Raw genomic sequence first — 26,173 nt, 5'->3', positions numbered from 1 at the left:
GAGAGAGACAATGTGTGTGAGAGAGAGAATGCATGTGTGAGAGAGAGAGAATGCGTGTGAGAGAGAGAATGTGTGAGTGAAAGAGAATGCGTGTGAGGGAGAGAGAGAATGCGTGTGTGAGTGAGAATGCATGTGTGAGAGAGAATGCGTGTGTGAGAGAGTGAGAATGCGTGTGTGTGTGAGAGAGAGAGAATGAGTGTGAGAGAGAGAATGTGTGTGTGAGAGAGAGAGAATGTGTGTGAGAGAGAATGTGTGTATGAGAGAGAGAATGTGTGTGTGTGAGAGAGAATGTGTGTGTGAGAGAATGCATGTGTGAGAGAGAGAATGTGTGTGTGTGTGAGAGAGAATGTGTTGTGAGAGAGAGAATGTGTGTGTGTGAGAGAATGCATGTGAGAGAGAGAATGTGTGTGTGAGAGAGAGAATGTGTGTGTGAGAGAGAGAGAGAATGTGTGTGTGAGAGAGAGAGAGAATGTGTGTGCGAGAGTGAATGCATGTGTGCAAGAGAGAGAGAATGCGTGTGTGAGAGAGAGAGAATGTGTGTGAGAGAGAGAGAATGTGTGTGTGTGTGAGAGAGAATGTGTGTGTGAGGGAGAATGCGTGTGTGAGAGAGAGAATGTGTTGTGAGAGAGAGAATGTGTGTGTGTGAGAGAATGCGTGTGTGAGAGAGAGAATGTGTTCGTGAGAGAATGCGTGTGTGAGAGAGAGAATGTGTGTGTGAGAGAGAGAGAATGCGTGTGCGCGAGTGAGAGAGAGAATGCGTGTGAGACAGAGAATGTGTGTGTGGGAGAGAATGTGTGTGTGTGAGAGAGAGAATGTGTGTGTGAGAGAGAGAATGTGTGTGAGAGAGAGAATGCGTGTGTGAAAGAGAATGTGTGTGTGAGAGAATGCGTGTGCGAGAGAATGTGTGTGAGAGAGAGAATGTGTGTGTGAGAGAGAATGCGTGTGTGAGAGAGAATGCGTGTGTGAGAGAGAGAGAATGTGTGTGTGTGAGAGAGAATGTGTGTGTGAGAGAGAATGTGTGTGTGAGAGAGAATGCGTGTGTGTGAGAGAGAATGTGTGTGTGTGAGAGAGAGAATGTGTGTGTGAGAGAGAATGCGTGTGTGAGAGAGAGAATGTGTGTGTGAGAGAGAATGCGTGTGTGAGAGAGAGAACGTGTGTGTGAGATTAAGAATGCGTGTGTGAGAGAGAATGCGTGTGTGCAAGAGAGAGAATGCGTGTGTGTGTGAGAGAGAGAGACTGCGTATGAGAGTGAGAGAATGCGTGTGTGAGAGTGAGAGAATGTGTGAGAGTGAGAGAATGTGTGTGTGAGAGAGAATGCGTGTGTGAGAGAGAGAATGCGTGTGTGAGAGTGAGAGAATGTGTGTGTGAGAGAGAATGCGATTGTGAGAGAGAGAATGTGTGTGTGAGAGAATGCGTGTGTGAGAGAATGTGTGTGAGAGAGAGAATGTGTGTGTGAGAGAGAATGCGTGTGTGAGAGAGAATGCGTGTGTGAGAGAGAGAGAATGTGTGTGTGTGAGAGAGAATGTGTGTGAGAGAGAGAATGTGCGTGTGAGAGAGAATGTGTGTGTGAGAGAGAATGCGTGTGTGTGAGAGAGAATGTGTGTGTGAGAGAGAATGTGTGTGTGAGAGAGAATGCGTGTGTGAGGGAGAGAATGTGTGTGTGAGAGAGAATGCGTGTGTGAGAGAGAGAATGTGTGTGTGTGAGAGAGAATGCGTGTGTGAGAGAGAGAATGTGTGTGTGAGAGAGAATGCGTGTGTGAGAGAGAGAACGTGTGTGTGAGAGAGAGAATGCGTGTGTGAGAGAGAATGCGTGTGTGAGAGAGAGAGAATGTGTGTGTGTGAGAGAGAATGTGTGTGTGAGAGAGAATGTGTGTGTGAGAGAGAATGCGTGTGTGTGAGAGAGAATGTGTGTGTGTGAGAGAGAGAATGTGTGTGTGAGAGAGAATGCGTGTGTGAGAGAGAGAATGTGTGTGTGAGAGAGAATGCGTGTGTGAGAGAGAGAACGTGTGTGTGAGAGAAAGAATGCGTGTGTGAGAGAGAATGCGTGTGTGCAACAGAGAGAATGCGTGTGTGTGTGAGAGAGAGAGACTGCGTGTGAGAGAGAGAGAATGCGTGTGTGAGAGTGAGAGAATGTGTGAGAGTGAGAGAATGTGTGTGTGAGAGAGAATGCGTGTGTGAGAGAGAGAATGCGTGTGTGAGAGTGAGAGAATGTGTGTGTGAGAGAGAATGCGATTGTGAGAGAGAGAATGTATGTGTGAGAGAATGCGTGTGTGAGAGAATGTGTGTGAGAGAGAGAATGTGTGTGTGAGAGAGAATGCGTGTGTGAGAGAGAATGCGTGTGTGAGAGAGAGAGAATGTGTGTGTGTGAGAGAGAATGTGTGTGAGAGAGAGAATGTGTGTGTGAGAGAGAATGTGTGTGTGAGAGAGAATGCGTGTGTGTGAGAGAGAATGTGTGTGTGAGAGAGAATGTGTGTGTGAGAGAGAATGCGTGTGTGTGGGAGAGAATGTGTGTGTGAGAGAGAATGCGTGTGTGAGAGAGAGAATGTGTGTGTGTGAGAGAGAATGCGTGTGTGAGAGAAAGAATGTGTGTGTGAGAGAGAATGCGTGTGTGAGAGAGAGAACGTGTGTGTGAGAGAGAGAATGCGTGTGTGAGAGAGAATGCGTGTGTGCAAGAGAGAGAATGCGTGTGTGTGAGAGAGAGAGAGAATGCGTGTGAGAGAGAGAGAATGCGTGTGTGAGAGTGAGAGAATGTGTGAGAGTGAGAGAATGTGTGTGTGAGAGAAAATGCGTGTGTGAGAGAGAGAATGCGTGTGTGAGAGTGAGAGAATGTGTGTGTGAGAGAGAATGCGATTGTGGGAGAGAGAATGTGTGTGTGAGAGAATGCGTGTGCGAGAGAATGTGTGTGAGAGAGAGAATGTGTGTGTGAGAGAGAATGCATGTGTGAGAGAGAATGCGTGTGTGAGAGAGAGAATGTGTGTGTGTGAGAGAGAATGTGTGAGAGAGAGAATGTGTGTGTGAGAGAGAATGTGTGTGTGTGAGAGAATGCGTGTGTGTGAGAGAGAATGTGTGTGTGAGAGAGAATGTGTGTGTGAGAGAGAATGCGTGTGTGAGAGAGGGAATGTGTGTGTGAGAGAGAATGCGTGTGTGAGAGAGAGAATGTGTGTGTGTGAGAGAGAATGCGTGTGTGAGAGAGAATGCGTGTGTGAGAGAGAGAGAATGTGTGTGTGAGAGAGAATGCGTGTGTGCAAGAGAGAGAATGCGTGTGTGATAGAGAGAGAGAGAATGCGTGTGAGAGAGAGAGAATGCGTGTGTGAGAGAGAGATTGTGTGTGTGTGTGAGAGACAGAATGTGTGTGAGAGAGAAAATGCGTGTGAGAGAGAGAATGTGTGTGTGAGAGAGAGAATGTGTGTGAGAGAGAGAATGCGTGAGTGAGAGAGAATGCGTGTGTGAGAGAGAATGCGTGTGAGAGAGAGAATGTTTGTGTGAGAGAGTGAATGTGTGTGAGAGAGAGAATGCGTGTGTGAGAGAGAATACGTGTGTGAGAGAGAATGCTTGTGAGAGAGAGAATGTGTGTGAGTGAGAGAATGTGTGTGAGAGTTAATGTGTGTGTGAGAGAGAGAATGCGTGTGTGAGAGAGAATGCGTGTGTGAGAGAGAGAGAATGTGTGTGTGAGAGAATGCGTGTGTGCAAGAGAGAGAGAATGCCTGTGTGAGAGAGAATGCGTGTGTGAGAGAAAATGCGTGTGTGAGAGTGAGAGAATGCGTGTGTGAGAGAGAATGCGTGTGAGAGAGAGAGAATGCTTGTGAGAGAGAGAGAGAGAATGCATGTGTGCAATAGAGAGAGAATGCGTGTGTGAGAGAGAATGCGTGTGTGAGAGAGAATGCATGTAAGAGAGACAGAATGCATGTGTGAGCGAGAGAATGTGTGTGTGAAAGAGAATGCGTGTGAGAGAGAGAGATTGGGTGTGCGGGAGAATGTGTGTGTGCAAGAGAGAGAGAATGCCTGTGTGAGAGAGAATGCGTGTGTGAGAGAAAATGCGTGTGTGAGAGTGAGAGAATGCGTGTGTGAGAGAGAATGCGTGTGAGAGAGAGAGAATGCATGTGTGTGAGAGAGAGAGAATGCATGTGTGCAATAGAGAGAGAATGCGTGTGTGAGAGAGAATGTGTGTGTGAGAGAGAATGCGTGTGAGAGAGAGAGAATGCATGTGTGAGAGAGAGAGAATGCGTGTGAGAGAGAGAATGTGTGTGTGAAAGAGAATGCGTGTGAGGGAGAGAGAGAATGCGTGTGTGAGAGAGAATGCATGTGTGAGAGAGAATGCGTGTGTGAGAGAGTGAGAATGCGTGTGTGTGTGAGAGAGAGAGAATGAGTGTTAGAGAGAGAATGTGTGTGTGAGAGAGAGAGAATGTGTGTGAGAGAGAATGTGTGTATGAGAGAGAGAATGTGTGTGTGTGAGAGAGAATGTGTGTGTGAGAGAATGCATGTGTGAGAGAGAGAATGTGTGTGTGTGAGAGAGAGAATGTGTTGTGAGAGAGAGAATGTGTGTGTGTGAGAGAATGCGTGTGTGAGAGAGAGAATGTGTGTGTGTGTGTGAGAGAGAATGTGTGTGTGTGAGAGAATGCGTGTGTGTGAGAGAGATTGTGTGCGTGTGAGAGAGAATGCATGTGTGAGAGATTATGTGTGTGAGAGAGAGAATGTGTGTGTGAGAGAGAGAATGTGTGTGTGAGAGAGAGAGAGAATGTGTGTGTGAGAGAGAGAGAGAATGTGTGTGAGAGAGTGAATGCATGTGTGCAAGAGAGAGAGAATGCGTGTGTGAGAGAGAGAGAATGAGTGTGAGAGAGAGAGAATGTGTGTGTGTGTGAGAGAGAATGTGTGTGTGAGAGAGAATGCGTGTGTGAGAGAGAGAATGTGTTGTGACAGAGAGAATGTGTGTGTGTGAGAGAATGCGTGTGTGAGAGAGAGAATGTGTTCGTGAGAGAATGCGTGTGTGAGAGAGAGAATGTGTGTGTGAGAGAGAGAGAATGCGTGTGCGCGAGTGAGAGAGAGAATGCGTGTGAGACAGAGAATGTGTGTGTGAGAGAGAATGTGTGTGTGTGAGAGAGAGAATGTGTGTGTGTGAGAGAGAATGTGTGTGAGAGAGAGAATGCGTGTGTGAGAGAGAATGTGTGTGTGAGAGAATGCGTGTGCGAGAGAATGTGTGTGAGAGAGAGAATGTGTGTGTGAGAGAGAATGCGTGTGTGAGAGAGAATGCGTGTGTGAGAGAGAGAGAATGTGTGTGTGTGAGAGAGAATGTGTGTGTGAGAGAGAATGTGTGTGTGAGAGAGAATGCGTGTGTGTGAGAGAGAATGTGTGTGTGTGAGAGAGAGAATGTGTGTGTGAGAGAGAATGCGTGTGTGAGAGAGAGAATGTGTGTGTGAGAGAGAATGCGTGTGTGAGAGAGAGAACGTGTGTGTGAGAGAAAGAATGCGTGTGTGAGAGAGAATGCGTGTGTGCAAGAGAGAGAATGCGTGTGTGTGTGAGAGAGAGAGACTGCGTGTGAGAGAGAGAGAATGCGTGTGTGAGAGTGAGAGAATGTGTGAGAGTGAGAGAATGTGTGTGTGAGAGAGAATGCGTGTGTGAGAGTGAGAGAATGTGTGTGTGAGAGAGAATGCGATTGTGAGAGAGAGAATGTGTGTGTGAGAGAATGCGTGTGTGAGAGAATGTGTGTGAGAGAGAGAATGTGTGTGTGAGAGAGAATGCGTGTGTGAGAGAGCATGCGTGTGTGTGAGAGAGAATGTGTGTGTGTGAGAGAGAATGTGTGTGAGAGAGAGAATGTGTGTGTGAGAGAGAATGTGTGTGTGAGAGAGAATGCGTGTGTGTGAGAGAGAATGTGTGTGTGAGAGAGAATGTGTGTGTGAGAGAGAATGCGTGTGTGAGGGAGAGAATGTGTGTGTGAGAGAGAATGCGTGTGTGAGAGAGAGAATGTGTGTGTGTGAGAGAGAATGCGTGTGTGAGAGAGAGAATGTGTGTGTGAGAGAGAATGCGTGTGTGAGAGAGAGAACGTGTGTGTGAGAGAGAGAATGCGGGTGTGAGAGAGAATGCGTGTGTGCAAGAGAGAGAATGCGTGTGTGTGAGAGAGAGAGAGAATGCGTGTGAGAGAGAGAGAATGCGTGTGTGAGAGTGAGAGAATGTGTGAGAGTGAGAGAATGTGTGTGTGAGAGAAAATGCGTGTGTGAGAGAGAGAATGCGTGTGTGAGAGTGAGAGAATGTGTGTGTGAGAGAGAATGCGATTGTGGGAGAGAGAATGTGTGTGTGAGAGAATGCGTGTGTGAGAGAATGTGTGTGAGAGAGAGAATGTGTGTGTGAGAGAGAATGCATGTGTGAGAGAGAATGCGTGTGTGAGAGAGAGAATGTGTGTGTGTGAGAGAGAATGTGTGAGAGAGAGAATGTGTGTGTGAGAGAGAATGTGTGTGTGAGAGAGAATGCGTGTGTGTGAGAGAGAATGTGTGTGTGAGAGAGAATGTGTGTGTGAGAGAGAATGCGTGTGTGAGAGAGAGAATGTGTGTGTGAGAGAGAATGCGTGTGTGAGAGAGAGAATGTGTGTGTGTGAGAGAGAATGCGTGTGTGAGAGAGAATGCGTGTGTGAGAGAGAGAGAATGTGTGTGTGAGAGAGAATGCGTGTGTGCAAGAGAGAGAATGCGTGTGTGATAGAGAGAGAGAGAATGCGTGTTAGAGAGAGAGAATGCGTGTGTGAGAGTGAGAGAATGTGTGTGTGTGAGAGAGAATGCGTGCGTCAGACAGAGAATGCGTGTATGAGAGTTAGAGAATGTGTGTGTGAGAGAGAATGCGTGTGTGAGAGAATGCGTGTGTGAGAGAATGTGTGTGTGAGAGAGAATGTGTGTGTGAGAGAGAATGCGTGTGTGAGAGAGAATGTGTGTGTGAGAGAGAATGCGTGTGCGCGAGAGAGAATGCGTGTGTGAGAGTGAGAGAATGTGTGTGTGAGAGAGAATGCGTGTGTGAGAGAGAGAATGTGTGTGTGTGTGAGAGAGAGAATGTGTGAGAGAGAGAATGTGTGTGTGTGAGAGAGAGAATGTGTGTGAGAGAGAGAATGCGTGTGTGAGAGAGAGAATGTGTGTGAGAGAGTGAATGCATGTGTGCCAGAGAGAGAGAATGCGTGTGTGAGAGAGAGAGAGAATGCATGTGAGAGAGAGAGAGAATGCGTGTGTGCGAGTGAGAGAGAGAATGCGTGTTTGCGAGAGAGAGAATGCGTGTGCAAGAGACAGGAATGTGTGTGTGCGAGACAAGAGAGAATGCCAGTGAGAGAGTGAATGCGTGTGTGCGAGAGAGAGAGAGAATGCGTGTGTGCGAGTGAGAGAGAGAATGCGTGTGTGTGAGAGAGAGAATGTGTGTGTGAGAGAGAATGCGATTGTGGGAGAGAGAACTTGTGTGTGAGAGAATGCGTGTGTGAGAGAATGTGTGTGAGAGAGAGAATGTGTGTGTGAGAGAGAATGCGTGTGTGAGAGAGAATGCGTGTGTGTGAGAGAGAATGTGTGTGTGAGAGAGAGAATGCGTGTGAGAGAGAGAATGTGTGTGTGAGAGAGAATGTGTGTGTGAGAGAGAATTCGTGTGTGTGAGAGAGAATGTGTGTGAGAGAGAGAATGTGTGTGTGTGAGAGAATGCGTGTGTGAGAGAGAGAATGTGTGTGTGAGAGAGAATGCGTGTGTGAGAGAGAGAATGTGTGTGTGTGAGAGAGAATGCGTGTGTGAGAGAGAATGCGTGTGTGAGAGAGAGAGAATGTGTGTGTGAGAGAGAATGCGTGTGTGCAAGAGAGAGAATGCGTGTGTGATAGAGAGAGAGAGAATGCGTGTGAGAGAGAGAGAATGCGTGTGTGAGAGTGAGAGAATGTTTGTGTGAGAGAGAGAATGCGTGTGTCAGAGAGAGAATGCGTGTGTGGAGAGTGAGAGAATGTGTGTGTGAGAGAGAATGCGTGTGTGAGAGAGAATGTGTGTGTGAGAGAATGCGTGTGTGAGAGAATGCGTGTGTGAGAGAATGTGTGTGTGAGAGAGAATGTGTGTGTGAGAGAGAATGCGTGTGTGAGAGAGAATGTGTGTGTGAGAGAGAATGCGTGTGTGCGAGTGAGAGAGAGAATGCGTGTGTGCGAGAGAGAGAATGCGTGTGCGAGAGAGAGAGAATGTGTGTGTGCGAGACAAGAGAGAATGCCAGTGAGAGAGAGAATGCGTGTGTGAGAGAGAGAATGTGTGTGAGAGAGTGAATGAATGTGTGCCAGAGAGAGAGAATGCGTGTGTGAGAGAGGTAGAGAGAATGCATGTGAGAGAGAGAGAGAATGCATGTGTGCGAGTGAGAGAGTGAATGCATGTGTGCGAGAGAGAGAATGCGTGTGCGAGAGAGAGAGAATGTGTGTGTGCGAGACAAGAGAGAATGCCAGTGAGAGAGTGAATGCGTGTGTGCAAGTGAGAGAGAGAATGCGTGTGTGCGAGTGAGAGAATGCATGTGCGAGAGAGAGAAAGAAAGCGTGTGTGCGAGAGTGAGAGAATGCGTATGTGTGAGAGAGAGAATGCGTTAGTGAGAGAATGCGTGTGTGAGAGAGAGAATGTGTGTGAGAGAGAGAGAGAATGCATGTGCGCGAGTGAGAGAGAGAATGCGTGTGAGACAGAGAATGTGTGTGTGAGAGAGAGAATGTGTGTGAGAGAGAGAATGCGTGTGTGAGAGAGAATGTGTGTGTGAGAGAATGCGTGTGCGAGAGAATGTGTGTGAGAGAGAGAATGTGTATGTGAGAGAGAATGCGTGTGAGAGAGAGAGAGAATGTGTGTGTGAGAGAGAATGTGTGTGTGATAGAGAATGTGTGTGTGAGAGAGAATGCGTGTGTGTGAGAGAGAATGTGTGTGTGAGAGAGAGAATGTGTGTGTGAGAGAGAATGCGTGTGTGAGAGAGAGAGAATGTGTGTGTGAGAGAGAATGCGTGTGTGAGAGAGAGAACGTGTGTGTGAGAGAGAGAATGCGTGTATGAGAGAGAATGCGTGTGTGCAAGAGAGAGAATGCATGTGTGAGAGAGAGAGAGACAATGCGTGTGAGAGAGAGAATGCGTGTGTGAGAGTGAGAGAATGTGTGAGAGTGAGAGAATGTGTGTGTGAGGGAGAATGCGTGTGTGAGAGTGAGAATGCGTGTGTGAGAGTGAGAGAATGTGTGTGTGAGAGAGAATGCGTGTGTGAGAGAGAGAATGTGTGTGTGAGAGAATGCATGTGTGAGAGAATGTGTGTGAGAGAGAGAATGTGTGTGTGAGAGAGAATGCGTGTGTGAGAGAGAATGCGTGTGTGAGAGAGAGAGAGAATGTGTGTGTGTGAGAGAGAATGTGTGTGAGAGAGAGAATGTGTGTGTGAGAGAGTATGTGTGTGTGAGAGAGAATGCGTGTGTGAGAGAGAGAATGTGTGTGAGAGAGAGAATGTGTGTGTGAGAGAGAATGCGTGTGTGAGAGAGGGAATGTGTGTGTGAGAGAGAATGCGTGTGTGAGAGAGAGAATGTGTGTGTGAGAGAGAGAATGCGTGTGTGAGAGAGAATGCGTGTGTGAGAGAGAGAGAATGTGTGTGTGTGAGAGAATGCGTGTGTGCAAGAGAGAGAATGCGTGTGTGATAGAGAGAGAGAGAATGCGTGTGAGAGAGGGAGATAATGTGTGTGTGAGAGTGAGAGAATGTGTGTGTGAGACAGAATGCGTGTGTCAGAGAGAGAATGCGTGTGTGAGAGTGAGAGAATGCGTGTGTGAGAGAGAATGTGTGTGTGAGAGAATGCGTGTGTGAGAGAATGCGTGTGTGAGAGAATGTGTGTGTGAGAGAGAATGTGTGTGTGAGAGAGAATGCGTGTGTGAGAGAGAATGTGTGTGTGAGAGAGAATGCGTGTGTGACAGAGAGAATGCGTGTGTGAGAGTGAGAGAATGTGTGTGTGAGAGAGAATGCGTGTGTGAGAGAGAGAATGTGTGTGTGTGTGTGTGAGAGAGAATGTGTGAGAGAGAGAATGTGTGTGTGTGAGGGAGAGAATGTGTGTGTGAGAGAGAATGCGTGTGTGAGAGAGAGAATGTGTGTGTGAGAGAGAATGCGTGTGTGAGAGAGAGAACGTGTGTGTGAGAGAGAGAATGCGTGTATGAGAGAGAATGCGTGTGTGCAAGAGAGAGAATGCGTGTGTGAGAGAGAGAGAGAGAATGCGTGTGAGAGAGAGAATGCGTGTGTGAGAGTGAGAGAATGTGTGAGAGTGAGAGAATGTGTGTGTGAGGGAGAATGCGTGTGTGAGAGTGAGAATGCGTGTGTGAGAGTGAGAGAATGTGTGTGTGAGAGAGAATGCGTGTGTGTGAGAGAGAATGTGTGTGTGAGAGAATGCGTGTGTGAGAGAATGTGTGTGAGATAGAGAATGTGTGTGTGAGAGAGAATGCGTGTGTGAGAGAGAATGCGTGTGTGAGAGAGAGAGAATGTGTGTGTGTGAGAGAGAATGTGTGTGTGAGAGAGAATGTGTGTGTGAGAGAGTATGTGTGTGTGAGAGAGAATGCGTGTGTGAGAGAGAGAATGTGTGTGTGAGAGAGAATGTGTGTGTGAGAGAGAATGCGTGTGTGAGAGAGGGAATGTGTGTGTGAGAGAGAATGCGTGTGTGAGAGAGAGAATGTGTGTGTGAGAGAGAGAATGCGTGTGTGAGAGAGAATGCGTGTGTGAGAGAGAGAGAATGTGTGTGTGTGAGAGAATGCGTGTGTGCAAGAGAGAGAATGCGTGTGTGATAGAGAGAGAGAGAATGCGTGTGAGAGAGAGAGAGAATGCGTGTGTGAGAGTGAGAGAATGTGTGTGTGAGACAGAATGCGTGTGTCAGAGAGAGAATGCGTGTGTGAGAGTGAGAGAATGCGTGTGTGAGAGAGAATGTGTGTGTGAGAGAATGCGTGTGTGAGAGAATGCGTGTGTGAGAGAATGTGTGTGTGAGAGAGAATGTGTGTGTGAGAGAGAATGCGTGTGTGAGAGAGAATGTGTGTGTGAGAGAGAATGCGTGTGTGACAGAGAGAATGCGTGTGTGAGAGTGAGAGAATGTGTGTGTGAGAGAGAATGCGTGTGTGAGGGAGAGATTGTGTGTGTGTGTGAGAGAGAATGTGTGAGAGAGAGAATGTGTTTTTGTGAGAGAGAGAATGTGTGTGAGAGTGAGAATGCGTGTGTGAGAGAGAGAGAGAATGCATGTGAGAGAGAGAGAGAATGCGTGTGTGCGAGTGAGAGAGAAATGCGTGTGTGCGAGAGAGAGAATGCGTGTGCGAGAGAGCGAGAATGTGTGTGTGCGAGACAAGAGAGAATGCCAGTGAGAGAGTGAATGCGTGTGTGCGAGAGAGAGAGAGAATGCGTGTGTGCGAGTGAGTGAGAGAATGCGTGTGTGCGAGAGAGAGAATGCGTGTGCGAGAGAGAGAGAATGTGTGTGTGCGAGACAAGAGAGAATGCCAGTGAGAGAGAGAATGCGTGTGTGAGAGAGAGAATTTGTGTGAGAGAGTGAATGAATGTTTGCCAGAGAGAGAGAATGCGTGTGTGAGAGAGGTAGAGAGAATGCATGTGAGAGAGAGAGAGAATGCGTGTGTGCGAGTGAGAGAGAGAATGCGTGTGTGCGAGAGAGAGAATGCGTGTGCGAGAGAGAGAGAATGTGTGTGTGCGAGACAAGAGAGAATGCCAGTGAGAGAGTGAATGCATGTGCAAGAGAGAGAGAGAATGCGTGTGTGCGAATGAGAGAAAGAATACGTGTGTGCGAGCGAGAGAATGCATGTGCAAGAGAGAGAAAGAAAGCGTGTGTGCTAGAGAGAGAGAATGCGTGTGCGTGAGAGAGAGAATGCGTTAGTGAGAGAGAGAATGTGTGTGTGAGAGAGAGAATGCGTGAGAGATAGAATGAGTGTGTGAGAGAGAGAGAATGTTTGTGAGAGAGAGAGAGAATGCGTGAGAGAGAGAATGTGTGTGTGCGAGAGAGAATGCGTGTGCGTGTGAGAGAGAGAATGCGTGTGTGAGAGAGAATGCGTGTGTGTGTGAGAGATAGAATGCGTGTCAGAGAGAGAGAATGAGTGTGCGTGAGAGAGAATGTATGTGAGAGAGAATGCGTGTACGAGAGAGAGAATGCATGTGTGAGAGAGAGAGAATGCGTGTGCGAGAGAGAGAATGCGTGTGTGAGAGAGAGAATGTGTGAGAGAGAGAGAATGCGTGTGCGATAGAGAGAATGCGTGTGTGAGAGAGAGAATGTGTGTGAGAGTGAGAATGCGTGTGCGTGTGAGAGTGAGAGAAGGCATGTGTGACAGAGAATGCGTGTGCGTGTGAGAGAGAGAGAATGCGTGTGTGACAGAGAATGCGTGTGCGAGAGAGAGAATGCATGTGCGAGAGAGAGAATGCGTGTGCGAGAGAGAGAGAATGCGTGTGAGAGAGAGAATGTGTGTGTGAAAGAGAATGCGTGTGAGGGAGAGAGAGAATGCGTGTGTGAGAGAGAATGCGTGTGTGAGAGAGAATGCGTGTGTGAGAGAGTGAGAATGCGTGTGTGTGTGTGAGAGAGAGAATGAGTGTGAGAGAGAGAATGTGTGTGTGAGAGAGAGAGAATGTGTGTGAGAGAGAATGTGTGTATGAGAGAGAGAATGTGTGTGTGTGAGATAGAATGTGTGTGTGAGAGAATGCATGTGTGAGAGAGAGAATGTGCGTGCGTGAGAGAGAGAATGTGTTGTGAGAGAGAGAATGTGTGTGTGTGAGAGAATGCGTGTGTGAGAGAGAGAATGTGTGTGTGAGAGAGAGAATGTGTGTGTGTGAGAGATTGCGTGTGTGTGAGAGAGATGTATGTGAGAGAGAGAATGTGTGTGTGAGAGAGAATGCGTGTGTGAGAGAGAGAGAATGTGTGTGTGAGAGAGAATGCGTGTGTGAGAGAGAGAGAATGTGTGTGTGAGAGAGAAAATGTGTGTGAGAGAGAGAATGTGTGTGTGAGAGAGAGAATGTGTGTGCGTGAGAGAGAGAATGTGTGTGTGAGAGAATGAGTGTATGAGAGAGAGAAAGTGTTGTGCGAGAGAGAATGTGTGTGTGTGAGAGAATGCGTGTGTGAGAGAGAGAATGTGTGTGTGTGAGTGAGAGAATGTGTGTGTGTGAGAGAATGCATGTGTGTGAGAGAGAATGTGTGTGTGTGAGAGAGAATGTGTGTGTGAGAGAGAATGCGTGTGTGAGAGAGAGAATGTGTGTGAGAGAGAGAATGTGTGTGTGAGAGAGAATGTGTGTGTGAGAGAGAATGTGTGTCACAGAGAGTGAGAGAATGTGTGTGAGAGAGAGAATGCGTGTGTGCAAGAGAGAGAGAATGCGTGTGTGAGAGAGAATGTGTGTGTGAGAGAGAATGCGTGTGTGAGAGAGAGAATGTGTGTGTGTGAGTGAGAGAATGTGTGTGTGTGAGAGAATGCGTGTGTGTGAGAGAGAATGTGTGTGTGTGAGAGAGAATGTGTGTGTGAGAGAGAATGCGTGTGTGAGAGAGAATCTGTGTGTGTGTGTGAGAGAGAATGTGTGTGTGTGAGAGAGAATGTGTGTGTGAGAGAGAGAATGTGTGTGTGAGAGAGAGAATGTGTGTGTGTGAGAGAGAGAATGTGTGTGTGAGAGAATGAGTGTATGAGAGAGAGAAAGTGTTGTGCGAGAGAGAATGTGTGTGTGTGAGAGAATGCGTGTGTGAGAGAGAGAATGTGTGTGTGTGAGTGAGAGAATGTGTGTGAGAGAGAGAGAATGTGTGTGTGTGAGAGAGAATGTGTGTGTGTGAGAGAGAATCTGTGTGTGAGAGAGAATGCGTGTGTGAGAGAGAGAATGTGTGTGAGAGAGAGAATGTGTGTGTGCAAGAGAGAGAGAATGCGTGTGTGAGAGAGAATGTGTGTGTGAGAGAGAATGCGTGTGTGAGAGAGAGAATGTGTGTGTGAGAGAGAATGCGTGTGTGTAAGAGAGAGAGAATGCGTGTGTGAGAGAGAGAGAGAGAATGCATGTGTGAGAGAGAATGCGTGTGTGAGAGAGAATGCGTGTGTGGGAGAGAATGCGTGTGAGAGAGAGAGAATGCGTGTGTGTGTGAGAGAGAGAGAATGCGTGTTAGAGAGAGAGAGAATGTGTGTGTGAGAGAGAATGCGTGTGTGAGAGAGAATGTGTGTGTGTGTTGTGTGTGTGTGAGAGAATGTGTGAGAGAGAGAATGCGTGTGTGAGAGAGAATGTGTGTGTGAGAGAGAGAATGTGTGTGTGAGAGAGAATGCGTGTGTGGGAGAGAATGCGTGTGAGAGAGAGAGAATGTGTGTGAGAGAGTGAATACATGTGTGCAAGAGAGAATGCGTGTGTGAGAGAGAGAGAATGTGTGTGTGTGAGAGAGAACGTGTGTGAGAGAGAGAGAGAATGTGTGTGAGAGAGAATGTGTGTATGAGAGAGAGAATGTGTTGTGAGAGAGAGAATGTGTGTGTGTGAGAGAGAGAATGTGTGTCAGAGAGAGAGAGAGAGAATGCGTGTGTGCAAGAGAGAGAGAATGCGTGTGTGTGTGAGAGAGAGAATGTGTGTGAGAGAGAGAGAGAGAATGCGTGTATGCCAGTGAGAGAATGTGTGTGTGTGAGAGAGAGAAAGTGTGTGAGAGAGAATGTGTGTATGAGAGAGAGAATGTGTTGTGAGAGAGAGAATGTGTGTGTGTGAGAGAATGCGTGTGTGAGAGAGAGAATGTGTGTGTGAGAGAGAGAATGTGCGTGTGTGAGAGAATGCGTGTGTGAGAGAGAGAATGTGTGTGTGTGAGAGTGAATGTGTGTGAGAGAGAATGCGTGTGTGAGAGAGAGATGTGTGTGTGAGAGAGAATGTGTGTCAGAGAGAGAGACAGAATGCGTGTGTGCAAGAGAGAGAGAATGCGTGTGTGTGAGAGAGAGAATGTGTGTGTGAGAGAGAGAGAGAATGCGTGTGTGCGAATGAGAGAGAAAATGCGTGTGAGACAGAGAATGTGTGTGTGAGAGAGAATGTGTGTGTGTGTGAGAGAGAATGTGTGTGTGTGAGAGAGAATGTGTGTGTGAGAGAGAATGCGTGTGTGAGAGAGAATGCGTGTGTGAGAGAGAATGTGTGTGTGAGAGAGAGAATGTGTGTGAGAGAGAATGCGTGTGTGAGAGAGAGAATGTGTGTGTGAGAGAGAATATGTGTGTGAGAGAGAATGCGTGTGTGAGAGAGAGAATGCGTGTGTGAGAGAGAGAATGCGTGTGTGAGAGAGAGAATGTGTGTGTGAGAGAGAGAATGTGTTGTGAGAGAGAGAATGTGTGTGTGTGAGAGAATGCGTGTGTGAGAGAGAGAATGTGTGTGTGAGAGAGAATGCGTGTGAGAGAGAGAGAATGCATGTGTGTGAGAGAGAGAGAGAATGCGTGTGAGAGAGAATGTGTGTGAGAGAGAGAGAGAGAATGCGTGTGTGAGAGAGTATGCGTGTGAGAGAGAGAGAATGCGTATGTGTGAGAGACAATGCGCGTATGAGAGAGAGAGAATGCGTGTGTGAGAGAGAGAGAATGCGTGTGAGAGAGAGAGAATGTGTGTGTGTGAGAGAGAGAATGTGTATGAGAGAGAATGTGTGTGTGTGTGAGAGAGAGAGAATGTGTGTGTGAGAGAGAGAGAATGTGTGTGTGAGAGAGTGAATGTATGTGTGTGAGAGAATGCATGTGTGAGAGAGAGAATGTGTGTGTGAGAGAGAAAGTGTGTGTGAGAGAGAGAGAATGTGTGTGTGAGAGAGAGAATGTGTGTGTGAGAGAGAATGTGTGTGTGTGAGAGAGAATGTGTGTGTGAGAGAGAATGCGTGTGTGGGAGAGAGAGAATGTGAGTGTGAGAGAGAATGCGTGTGTGAGAGAGAGAGAATGTGTGTGTGTGAGAGAAAATGTGTGTGAGAGAGAGAATGTGTGTGTGAGAGAGAGAATGTGTGTGTGTGAGAGAGAGAATGTGTGTGTGAGAGAATGAGTGTATGAGAGAGAGAAAGTGTTGTGCGAGAGAGAATGTGTGTGTGTGAGAGAATGCGTGTGTGAGAGAGAGAATGTGTGTGTGAGAGAGAATGTGTGTGTGAGAGAGAGAATGTGTGTGTGAGAGAGAATGCGTGTGTGAGAGAGAGAGAATGTGTGTGTGAGAGAGAATGCGTGTGTGTGTGAGAGAGAAAGTGTGTGTGAGAGAGAGAGAATGTGTGTGTGAGAGAGAGAATGTGTGTGTGAGAGAGAATGTGTGTGTGAGAGAGAGAATGTGTGTGTGAGAGAGAATGCGTGTGTGAGAGAGAGAGAATGTGTGTGTGAGAGAGAATGCGTGTGTGAGAGAGAGAGAATGTGTGTGTGTGAGAGAAAATGTGTGTGAGAGAGAGAATGTGTGTGTGAGAGAGAGAATGTGTGTGTGTGAGAGAGAGAATGTGTGTGTGAGAGAATGAGTGTATGAGAGTGAGAAAGTGTTGTGCGAGAGAGAATGTGTGTGTGAGAGAGAATGCGTGTGTGTGAGAGAGAATGTGTGTGTGTGAGTGAGAGAATGTGTGTGTGTGAGAGAATGCGTGTGTGAGAGACAGAGAATGTGTGTGTGAGAGAGAATGTGTGTGTGAGAGAGAATGCGTGTGTGAGAGAGAATGTGTGTGTGTGAGAGAGAATGTGTGTGTGTGAGAGAGAATGTGTGTGTGAGAGAGAATGTGTGTCACAGAGAGTGAGAGAATGTGTGTGAGAGAGAGAATGCGTGTGTGCAAGGGAGAGAGAATGCGTGTGTGAGAGAGAGAATGTGTGTGTGAGAGAGAATGCGTGTGTGAGAGAGAGAATGTGTGTGAGAGAGAGAATGCGTGTGTGAGAGAGAGAGAATGTGTGTGTGAGAGAGAATGCGTGTGTGCAAGAGAGAGAGAATGCGTGTGTGAGAGACAGAGAGAGAATGCATGTGTGAGAGAGAATGCGTGTGTGAGAGAGAATGCCTGTGTGAGAGAGAATGCGTGTGAGAGAGAGAGAATGCGTGTGTGTGAGAGAGAGAGAGAATGCGTGTTAGAGAGAGAGAGAATGTGTGTGTGAGAGAGAATGCGTGTGTGAGAGAGAATGTGTGTGTGTGTTGTGTGTGTGTGAGAGAATGTGTGAGAGAGAGAATGAGTGTGTGAGAGAGAATGTGTGTGTGAGAGAGAGAATGTGTGTGTGAGAGACAATGTGTGTGTGAGAGAGAATGCGTGTGTGAGAGAGAATGTGTGTGTGTGTGAGAGAGAATGTGTGTGTGAGAGAGAGAATGTGTGTGTGAGAGAGAATGCGTGTGTGAGAGAGAATGCGTGTGTGAGAGAGAATGTGCGTGTGAGAGAGAGAATGTGTGTGAGAGAGAATGCGTGTGTGAGAGAGAGAATGTGTGTGTGAGAGAGAATGTGTGTGTGAGAGAGAATGCGTGTGTGAGAGAGATAATGCGTGTGTGAGAGAGAGAATGTGTGTGTGAGAGAGAATGTGTGTGTGAGAGAGAGAGAATGTGTGTGTGAGAGAGAGAATGTGTGTGTGAGAGAGAATGTGTGTGTGTGAGAGAGAATGTGTGTGTGAGAGAGAATGCGTGTGTGAGAGAGAGAGAATGTGTGTGAGAGAGAATGCGTGTGTGAGAGAGAGAATGTGTGTGCGAGAGAGAATGTGTGTGTGTGAGAGAATGCGTGTGCGTGAGAGAGAATGTGTGTGTGAGAGAGAGAATGTGTGTGTGAGAGAGAATGCGTGTGTGAGAGAGAGAGAATGCGTGTGAGAGAGAATGCGTGTGTGAGAGAGAGAATGTGTGTGCGAGAGAGAATGTGTGTGTGTGAGAGAATGCGTGTGTGAGAGAGAGAATGTGTGTGTGTGAGTGAGAGAATGTGTGTGTGTGAGAGAATGCGTGTGTGTGAGAGAGAATGTGTGTGTGAGAGAGAGAATGTGCGTGTGTGAGAGAATGCGTGTGTGAGAGAGAGAATGTGTGTGTGTGAGAGTGAATGTGTGTGAGAGAGAATGCGTGTGTGAGAGAGAGATGTGTGTGTGAGAGAGAATGTGTGTCAGAGAGAGAGACAGAATGCGTGTGTGTAAGAGAGAGAGAATGCGTGTGTGTGAGAGAGAGAATGTGTGTGTGAGAGAGAGAGAGAATGCGTGTGTGCGAATGAGAGAGAAAATGCGTGTGAGACAGAGAATGTGTGTGTGAGAGAGAATGTGTGTGTGTGTGAGAGAGAATGTGTGTGTGTGAGAGAGAATGTGTGTGTGAGAGAGAATGCGTGTGTGAGAGAGAATGCGTGTTTGAGAGAGAATGTGTGTGTGAGAGAGAGAATGTGTGTGAGAGAGAATGCGTGTGTGAGAGAGAGAATGTGTGTGTGAGAGAGAATGTGTGTGTGAGAGAGAATGCGTGTGTGAGAGAGAGAATGCGTGTGTGAGAGAGAGAATGCGTGTGTGAGAGAGAGAATGTGTGTGTGAGAGAGAGAATGTGTTGTGAGAGAGAGAATGTGTGTGTGTGAGAGAATGCGTGTGTGAGAGAGAGAATGTGTGTGTGAGAGAGAATGCGTGTGAGAGAGAGAGAATGCATGTGTGTGAGAGAGAGAGAGAATGCGTGTGAGAGAGAATGTGTGTGTGAGAGAGAGAGAGAATGCGTGTGTGAGAGAGTATGCGTCTGAGAGAGAGAGAATGCGTATGTGTGAGAGACAATGCGCGTGTGAGAGAGAGAGAATGCGTGTGTGAGAGAGAGAGAATGCGTGTGAGAGAGAGAGAATGTGTGTGTGTGAGAGAGAGAATGTGTATGAGAGAGAATGTGTGTGTGTGTGAGAGAGAGAGAATGTGTGTGTGAGAGAGAGAGAATGTGTGTGTGAGAGAGTGAATGTATGTGTGTGAGAGAATGCATGTGTGAGAGAGAGAATGTGTGTGTGAGAGAGAAAGTGTGTGTGTGAGAGAGAGAATGTGTGTGTGTGAGAGAGAATGTGTGTGTGAGAGAGAATGTGTGTGTGTGAGAGAGAATGTGTGTGTGAGAGAGAATGCGTGTGTGGGAGAGAGAGAATGTGAGTGTGAGAGAGAATGCGTGTGTGAGAGAGAGAGAATGTGTGTGTGAGAGAGAAAATGTGTGTGAGAGAGAGAATGTGTGTGTGAGAGAGAGAATGTGTGTGTGTGAAAGAGAATGTGTGTGAGAGAATGAGTGTATGAGAGAGAGAAAGTGTAGTGCGAGAGAGAATGTGTGTGTGTGAGAGAATGCGTGTGTGAGAGAGAGAATGTGTGTGTGAGAGAGAATGTGTGTGTGAGAGAGAGAATGTGTGTGTGAGAGAGAATGCGTGTGTGAGAGAGAGAAAATGTGTGTGTAAGAGAGAATGCGTGTGTGTGTGAGAGAGAAAGTGTGTGTGAGAGAGAGAGAATGTGTGTGTGAGAGAGAGAATGTGTGTGTGAGAGAGAATGTGTGTGTGAGAGAGAGAATGTGTGCGTGAGAGAGAATGCGTGTGTGAGAGAGAGAGAATGTGTGTGTGAGAGAGAATGCGTGTGTGAGAGAGAGAGAATGTGTGTGTGTGAGAGAAAATGTGTGTGAGAGAGAGAATGTGTGTGTGAGAGAGAGAATGTGTGTGTGTGAGAGAGAGAATGTGTGTGTGAGAGAATGAGTGTATGAGAGTGAGAAAGTGTTGTGCGAGAGAGAATGTGTGTGTGTGAGAGAATGCGTGTGTGAGAGAGAGAATGTGTGTGTGTGAGTGAGAGAATGTGTGTGTGTGAGAGAATGCGTGTGTGAGAGACAGAGAATGTGTGTGTGTGAGAGAGAATGTGTGTGTGAGAGAGAATGCGTGTGTGAGAGAGAATGTGTGTGTGTGAGAGAGAATGTGTGTGTGTGAGAGAGAATGTGTGTGTGAGAGAGAATGTGTGTCACAGAGAGTGAGAGAATGTGTGTGAGAGAGAGAATGCGTGTGTGCAAGGGAGAGAGAATGCGTGTGTGAGAGAGAGAATGTGTGTGTGAGAGAGAATGCGTGTGTGAGAGAGAGAATGTGTGTGAGAGAGAGAATGCGTGTGTGAGAGAGAGAGAATGTGTGTGTGAGAGAGAATGCGTGTGTGCAAGAGAGAGAGAATGCGTGTGTGTGAGAGAGAGAGACAATGCATGTGTGAGAGAGAATGCGTGTGTGAGAGAGAATGCCTGTGTGAGAGAGAATGCGTGTGAGAGAGAGAGAATGCGTGTGTGTGTGAGAGAGAGAATGCGTGTTAGAGAGAGAGAGAATGTGTGTGTGAGAGAGAATGCGTGTGTGAGAGAGAATGTGTGTGTGTGTTGTGTGTGTGTGAGAGAATGTGTGAGAGAGAGAATGCGTGTGTGAGAGAGAATGTGTGTGTGAGAGAGAGAATGTGTGTGTGAGAGACAATGTGTGTGTGAGAGAGAATGCGTGTGTGAGAGAGAATGTGTGTGTGTGTGAGAGAGAATGTGTGTGTGAGAGAGAGAATGTGCGTGTGAGAGAGAATGCGTGTGTGAGAGAGAATGCGTGTGTGAGAGAGAATGTGCGTGTGAGAGAGAGAATGTGTGTGAGAGAGAATGCGTGTGTGAGAGAGAGAATGTGTGTGTGAGAGAGAATGTGTGTGTGAGAGAGAATGCGTGTGTGAGAGAGAGAATGCGTGTGTGAGAGAGAGAATGTGTGTGTGAGAGAGAATGTGTGTGTGAGAGAGAGAGAGAATGTGTGTGTGAGAGAGAGAATGTGTGTGTGAGAGAGAATGTGTGTGTGAGAGAGAGAATGTGTGTGTGAGAGAGAATGCGTGTGTGTGAGAGAGAGAATGTGTGTGTGAGAGAGAATGCGTGTGTGAGAGAGAGAGAATGTGTGTGAGAGAGAATGCGTGTGTGAGAGAGAGAATGTGTGTGCGAGAGAGAATGTGTGTGTGTGAGAGAATGCGTGTGCGTGAGAGAGAATGTGTGTGTGAGAGAGAGAATGTGTGTGTGAGAGAGAATGTGTGCGCGAGAGAGAATGCGTGTGTGAGAGAGAGAATGCGTGTGTGAGAAAGAGAATGTGTGTGTGAGAGAGAATGAATTGTGAGAGAGAGAATGTGTGTGTGTGAGAGAATGCGTGTGAGAGAGAGAGAATGTGTGTGTGAGAGAATGCGTGTGAGAGAGAGAGAATGCATGTGTGTGTGAGAGAGAGAGAGAATGCTTGTGAGAGAGACAATGTGTGTGTGAGAGAGAGAGAATGCGTGTGTGAGAGAGAATGCGTGTGTGAGAGAGAGAATGCGTTTGTGTGAGAGACAATGCGCGTGTGAGAGAGAGAGAATGCGTGTGTGTGAGAGTGAGAATGCGTGTGTGAGAGAGAATGTGTGTGTGAGAGAGAGAATGTGTGTGTGAGAGACAATGTGTGTGTGAGAGAGAATGCGTGTGTGAGAGAGAATGTGTGTGTGTGTGTGTGAGAGAGAATGTGTGTGTGAGAGAGAGAATGTGTGTGAGAGAGGGAATGCGTGTGTGAGAGAGAATGCGTGTGTGAGAGAGAATGTGCGTGTGAGAGAGAGAACGTGTGTGAGAGAGAGAATGTGTGTGTGAGAGAGAATGCGTGTGTGTGAGAGAATGCGTGTGTGTGAGAGAGAATGTGTGTGTGAGAGAGAGAATGTGTGTGTGAGAGAGAATGTGTGTGCGAGAGAGAATGCGTGTGTGAGAGAGAGAATGCGTGTGTGAGAGAGAGAATGTGTGTGTGAGAGAGAATGTGTTGTGAGAGAGAGAATGTGTGTGTGTGTGAGAGATTGCGTGTGTGAGAGAGAGAATGTGTGTGTGAGAGAGAATGCGTGTGAGAGAGAGAGAATGCATGTGTGTGAGAGAGAGAGAGAGAAAGCGTGTGAGAGAGACAATGTGTGTGTGAGAGAGAGAGAATGCGTGTGTGAGAGAGAATGCGTGTGTGAGAGAGAATGCCTGTGTGAGAGAGAATGCGTGTGAGAGAGAATGCGTGTGTGTGAGAGAGAGAGAGAATGCGTGTTAGAGAGAGAGAGAATGTGTGTGTGAGAGAGAATGCGTGTGTGAGAGAGAATGTGTGTGTGTGTTGTGTGTGTGTGAGAGAATGTGTGAGAGAGAGAATGCGTGTGTGAGAGAGAATGTGTGTGTGAGAGAGAGAATGTGTGTGTGAGAGACAATGTGTGTGTGAGAGAGAATGCGTGTGTGAGAGAGAATGTGTGTGTGTGTGTGAGAGAGAATGTGTGTGTGAGAGAGAGAATGTGTGTGTGAGAGAGAATGCGTGTGTGAGAGTGAATGCGTGTGTGAGAGAGAATGTGCGTGTGAGAGAGAGAATGTGTGTGAGAGAGAATGCGTGTGTGAGAGAGAGAATGTGTGTGTGAGAGAGAATGTGTGTGTGAGAGAGAATGCGTGTGTGAGAGAGAGAATGCGTGTGTGAGAGAGAGAATGTGTGTGTGAGAGAGAATGTGTGTGTGAGAGAGAGAGAATGTGTGTGTGAGAGAGAGAATGTGTGTGTGAGAGAGAATGTGTGTGTGAGAGAGAGAATGTGTATGTGAGAGAGAATGCGTGTGTGAGAGAGAGAGAATGTGTGTGAGAGAGAATGCGTGTGTGAGAGAGAGAATGTGTGTGCGAGAGAGAATGTGTGTGTGTGAGAGAATGCGTGTGTGTGAGAGAGAATGTGTGTGTGAGAGAGAGAATGTGTGTGTGAGAGAGAATGTGTGCGCGAGAGAGAATGCGTGTGTGAGAGAGAGAATGCGTGTGTGAGAGAGAGAATGTGTGTGTGAGAGAGAATGTGTTGTGAGAGAGAGAATGTGTGTGTGTGAGAGAATGCGTGTGTGAGAGAGAGAATGTGTGTGTGAGAGAGAATGCGTGTGAGAGAGAGAGAATGCATGTGTGTGAGAGAGAGAGAGAATGCGTGTGAGAGAGACAATGAGTGTGAGAGAGAGAGAGAATGCGTGTGTGAGAGAGAATGCGTGTGAGAGAGAGAGAATGCGTTTGTGTGAGAGACAATGCGCGTGTGAGAGAGAGAGAATGCGTGTGTGTGAGAGTGAGAATGCGTGTGTGAGAGAGAATGTGTGTGTGAGAGAGAGAATGTGTGTGTGAGAGACAATGTGTGTGTGAGAGAGAATGCGTGTGTGAGAGAGAATGTGTGTGTGTGTGTGAGAGAGAATGTGTGTGAGAGAGAGAATGTGTGTGAGAGAGGGAATGCGTGTGTGAGAGAGAATGCGTGTGTGAGAGAGAATGTGCGTGTGAGAGAGAGAACGTGTGTGAGAGAGAGAATGTGTGTGTGTGAGAGAATGCGTGTGTGTGAGAGAATGCGTGTGTGTGAGAGAGAATGTGTGTGTGAGAGAGAGAATGTGTGTGTGAGAGAGAATGTGTGTGCGAGAGAGAATGCGTGTGTGAGAGAGAGAATGCGTGTGTGAGAGAGAGAATGTGTGTGTGAGAGAGAATGTGTTGTGAGAGAGAGAATGTGTGTGTGTGAGAGAATGCGTGTGTGAGAGAGAGAATGTGTGTGTGAGAGAGAATGCGTGTGAGAGAGAGAGAATGCATGTGTGAGAGAGAGAGAGAGAATGCGTGTGAGAGAGACAATGTGTGTCTGAGAGAGAGAGAGAATGCGTGTGTGAGAGAGAATGCGTGTGAGAGAGAGAGAATGCGTTTGTGTGAGAGACAATGCGCGTGTGAGAGAGAGAGAATGCGTGTGTGTGAGAGAGAGAATGCGTGTGTGAGAGAGAATGTGTGTGTGAGAGAGAGAATGTGTGTGAGAGAGGGAATGCGTGTGTGAGAGAGAATGCGTGTGTGAGAGAGAATGTGCGTGTGAGAGAGAGAACGTGTGTGAGAGAGAATGCGTGTGTAAGAGAGAGAATGTGTGTGTGAGAGAGAATGTTTGTGTGAGAGAGAATGCATGTGTGTGAGAGAGAATGCGTGTGTGAGAGGGAGAATGCGTGTGTGAGAGAGAGAATGTGTGTGTGAGAGAGAATGTGTGTGTGTGAGAGAGAGAATGTGTGTGTGAGAGAGAGAATGTGTGTGTGAGAGAGAATGTGTGTGTGAGAGAGAGAATGTGTGTGTGAGAGAGAATGCGTGTGTGAGAGAGAGAGAATGTGTGTGTGAGAGAGAATGCGTGTGTGAGAGAGAGAGAATGTGTGTGAGAGAGAATGCGTGTGTGAGAGAGAGAATGTGTGTGCGAGAGAGAATGTGTGTGTGAGAGAATGCGTGTGTGAGAGAGAGAATGTGTGTGTGTGAGTGAGAGAATGTGTGTGTGTGAGAGAATGCGTGTGTGTGAGAGAGAATGTGTGTGTGAGAGAGAGAATGTGTGTGTGAGAGAGAATGTGTTTGTGAGAGAGAATGCGTGTGTGAGAGAGAGAATGCGTGTGTGAGAGAGAGAATGTGTGTGTGAGAGAGAATGCGTGTGAGAGAGAGAGAATGCATGTGTGAGAGAGATAGAGAGAGAATGCGTGTGAGAGAGAGAATGTGTGTGAGAGAGAGAGAGAATGCGTGTGTGAGAGAGAATGCGTGTGAGAGAGAGAGAATGCGTTTGTGTGAGAGACAATGCGCCTGTGAGAGAGAGAGAATGCGTGTGTGAGAGAGAGAATATGTGTGTGTGTGAGAGAGAATGTGTATGAGAGAGAATGTGTGTGTGAGAGAGAGAGAGAATGTGTGTGAGAGAGAGAGAATGTGTGTGTGAGAGAGAGAATGTATGTGTGTGAGAGAATGCATGTGTGAGAGAGAGAATGTGTGTGTGAGAGAGAATGTGTGTGTGTGAGAGAGAGAATGTGTGTGTGAGAGAGAGAATGTGTGTGTGAGAGAGAATGCGTGTGTGAGAGAGAGAGAATGTGTGTGTGAGAGAGAATGCGTGTGTGAGAGAGAGAGAATGTGTGTGTGTGAGAGAAAATGTGTGTGAGAGAGAGAATGTGTGTGTGAGAGAGAGAATGTGTGTGTGTGAGAGAGAGAATGTGTGTGTGAGAGAATGAGTGTATGAGAGTGAGAAAGTGTTGTGCGAGAGAGAATGTGTGTGTGTGAGAGAATGCGTGTGTGAGAGAGAGAATGTGTGTGTGTGAGTGAGAGAATGTGTGTGTGTGAGAGAATGCGTGTGTGAGAGACAGAGAATGTGTGTGTGTGAGAGAGAATGTGTGTGAGAGAGAGAATGCGTGTGTGAGAGAGAATGTGTGTGTGTGAGAGAGAATGTGTGTGTGTGAGAGAGAATGTGTGTGTGAGAGAGAATGTGTGTCACAGAGAGTGAGAGAATGTGTGTGAGAGAGAGAATGCGTGTGTGCAAGGGAGAGAGAATGCGTGTGTGAGAGAGAGAATGTGTGTGTGAGAGAGAATGCGTGTGTGAGAGAGAGAATGTGTGTGAGAGAGAGAATGCGTGTGTGAGAGAGAGAGAATGTGTGTGTGAGAGAGAATGCGGGTGTGCAAGAGAGAGAGAATGCGTGTGTGAGAGAGAGAGAGCGAATGCATGTGTGAGAGAGAATGCGTGTGTGAGAGAGAATGCCTGTGTGAGAGAGAATGCGTGTGAGAGAGAGAGAATGCGTGTGTGTGAGAGAGAGAGAGAATGCGTGTTAGAGAGAGAGAGAATGTGTGTGTGAGAGAGAATGCGTGTGTGAGAGAGAATGTGTGTGTGTGTTGTGTGTGTGTGAGAGAATGTGTGAGAGAGAGAATGCGTGTGTGAGAGAGAATGTGTGCGTGAGAGAGAGAATGTGTGTGTGAGAGACAATGTGTGTGTGAGAGAGAATGCGTGTGTGAGAGAGAATGTGTGTGTGTGTGAGAGAGAATGTGTGTGTGAGAGAGAGAATGTGTGTGTGAGAGAGAATGCGTGTGTGAGAGAGAATGCGTGTGTGAGAGAGAATGTGCGTGTGAGAGAGAGAATGTGTGTGAGAGAGAATGCGTGTGTGAGAGAGAGAATGTGTGTGTGAGAGAGAATGTGTGTGTGAGAGAGAATGCGTGTGTGAGAGAGAGAATGCGTGTGTGAGAGAGAGAATGTGTGTGTGAGAGAGAATGTGTGTGTGTGAGAGAGAGAATGTGTGTGTGAGAGAGAGAATGTGTGTGTGAGAGAGAATGTGTGTGTGAGAGAGAGAATGTGTGTGTGAGAGAGAATGCGTGTGTGAGAGAGAGAGAATGTGTGTGTGAGAGAGAATGCGTGTGTGAGAGAGAGAGAATGTGTGTGAGAGAGAATGCGTGTGTGAGAGAGAGAATGTGTGTGCGAGAGAGAATGTGTGTGTGTGAGAGAATGCGTGTGCGTGAGAGAGAATGTGTGTGTGAGAGAGAGAATGTGTGTGTGAGAGAGAATGTGTGCGCGAGAGAGAATGCGTGTGTGAGAGAGAGAATGCGTGTGTGAGA

This window comes from Chiloscyllium plagiosum, unplaced genomic scaffold, assembly GCF_037043375.1.
Source record: "Chiloscyllium plagiosum isolate Xiang-an unplaced genomic scaffold, Cpla_swu_hap1 HiC_scaffold_8, whole genome shotgun sequence".
Taxonomy (NCBI): Eukaryota; Metazoa; Chordata; class Chondrichthyes; order Orectolobiformes; family Hemiscylliidae; genus Chiloscyllium; species Chiloscyllium plagiosum.
Note: the sequence above shows the minus strand (reverse complement) of the source record.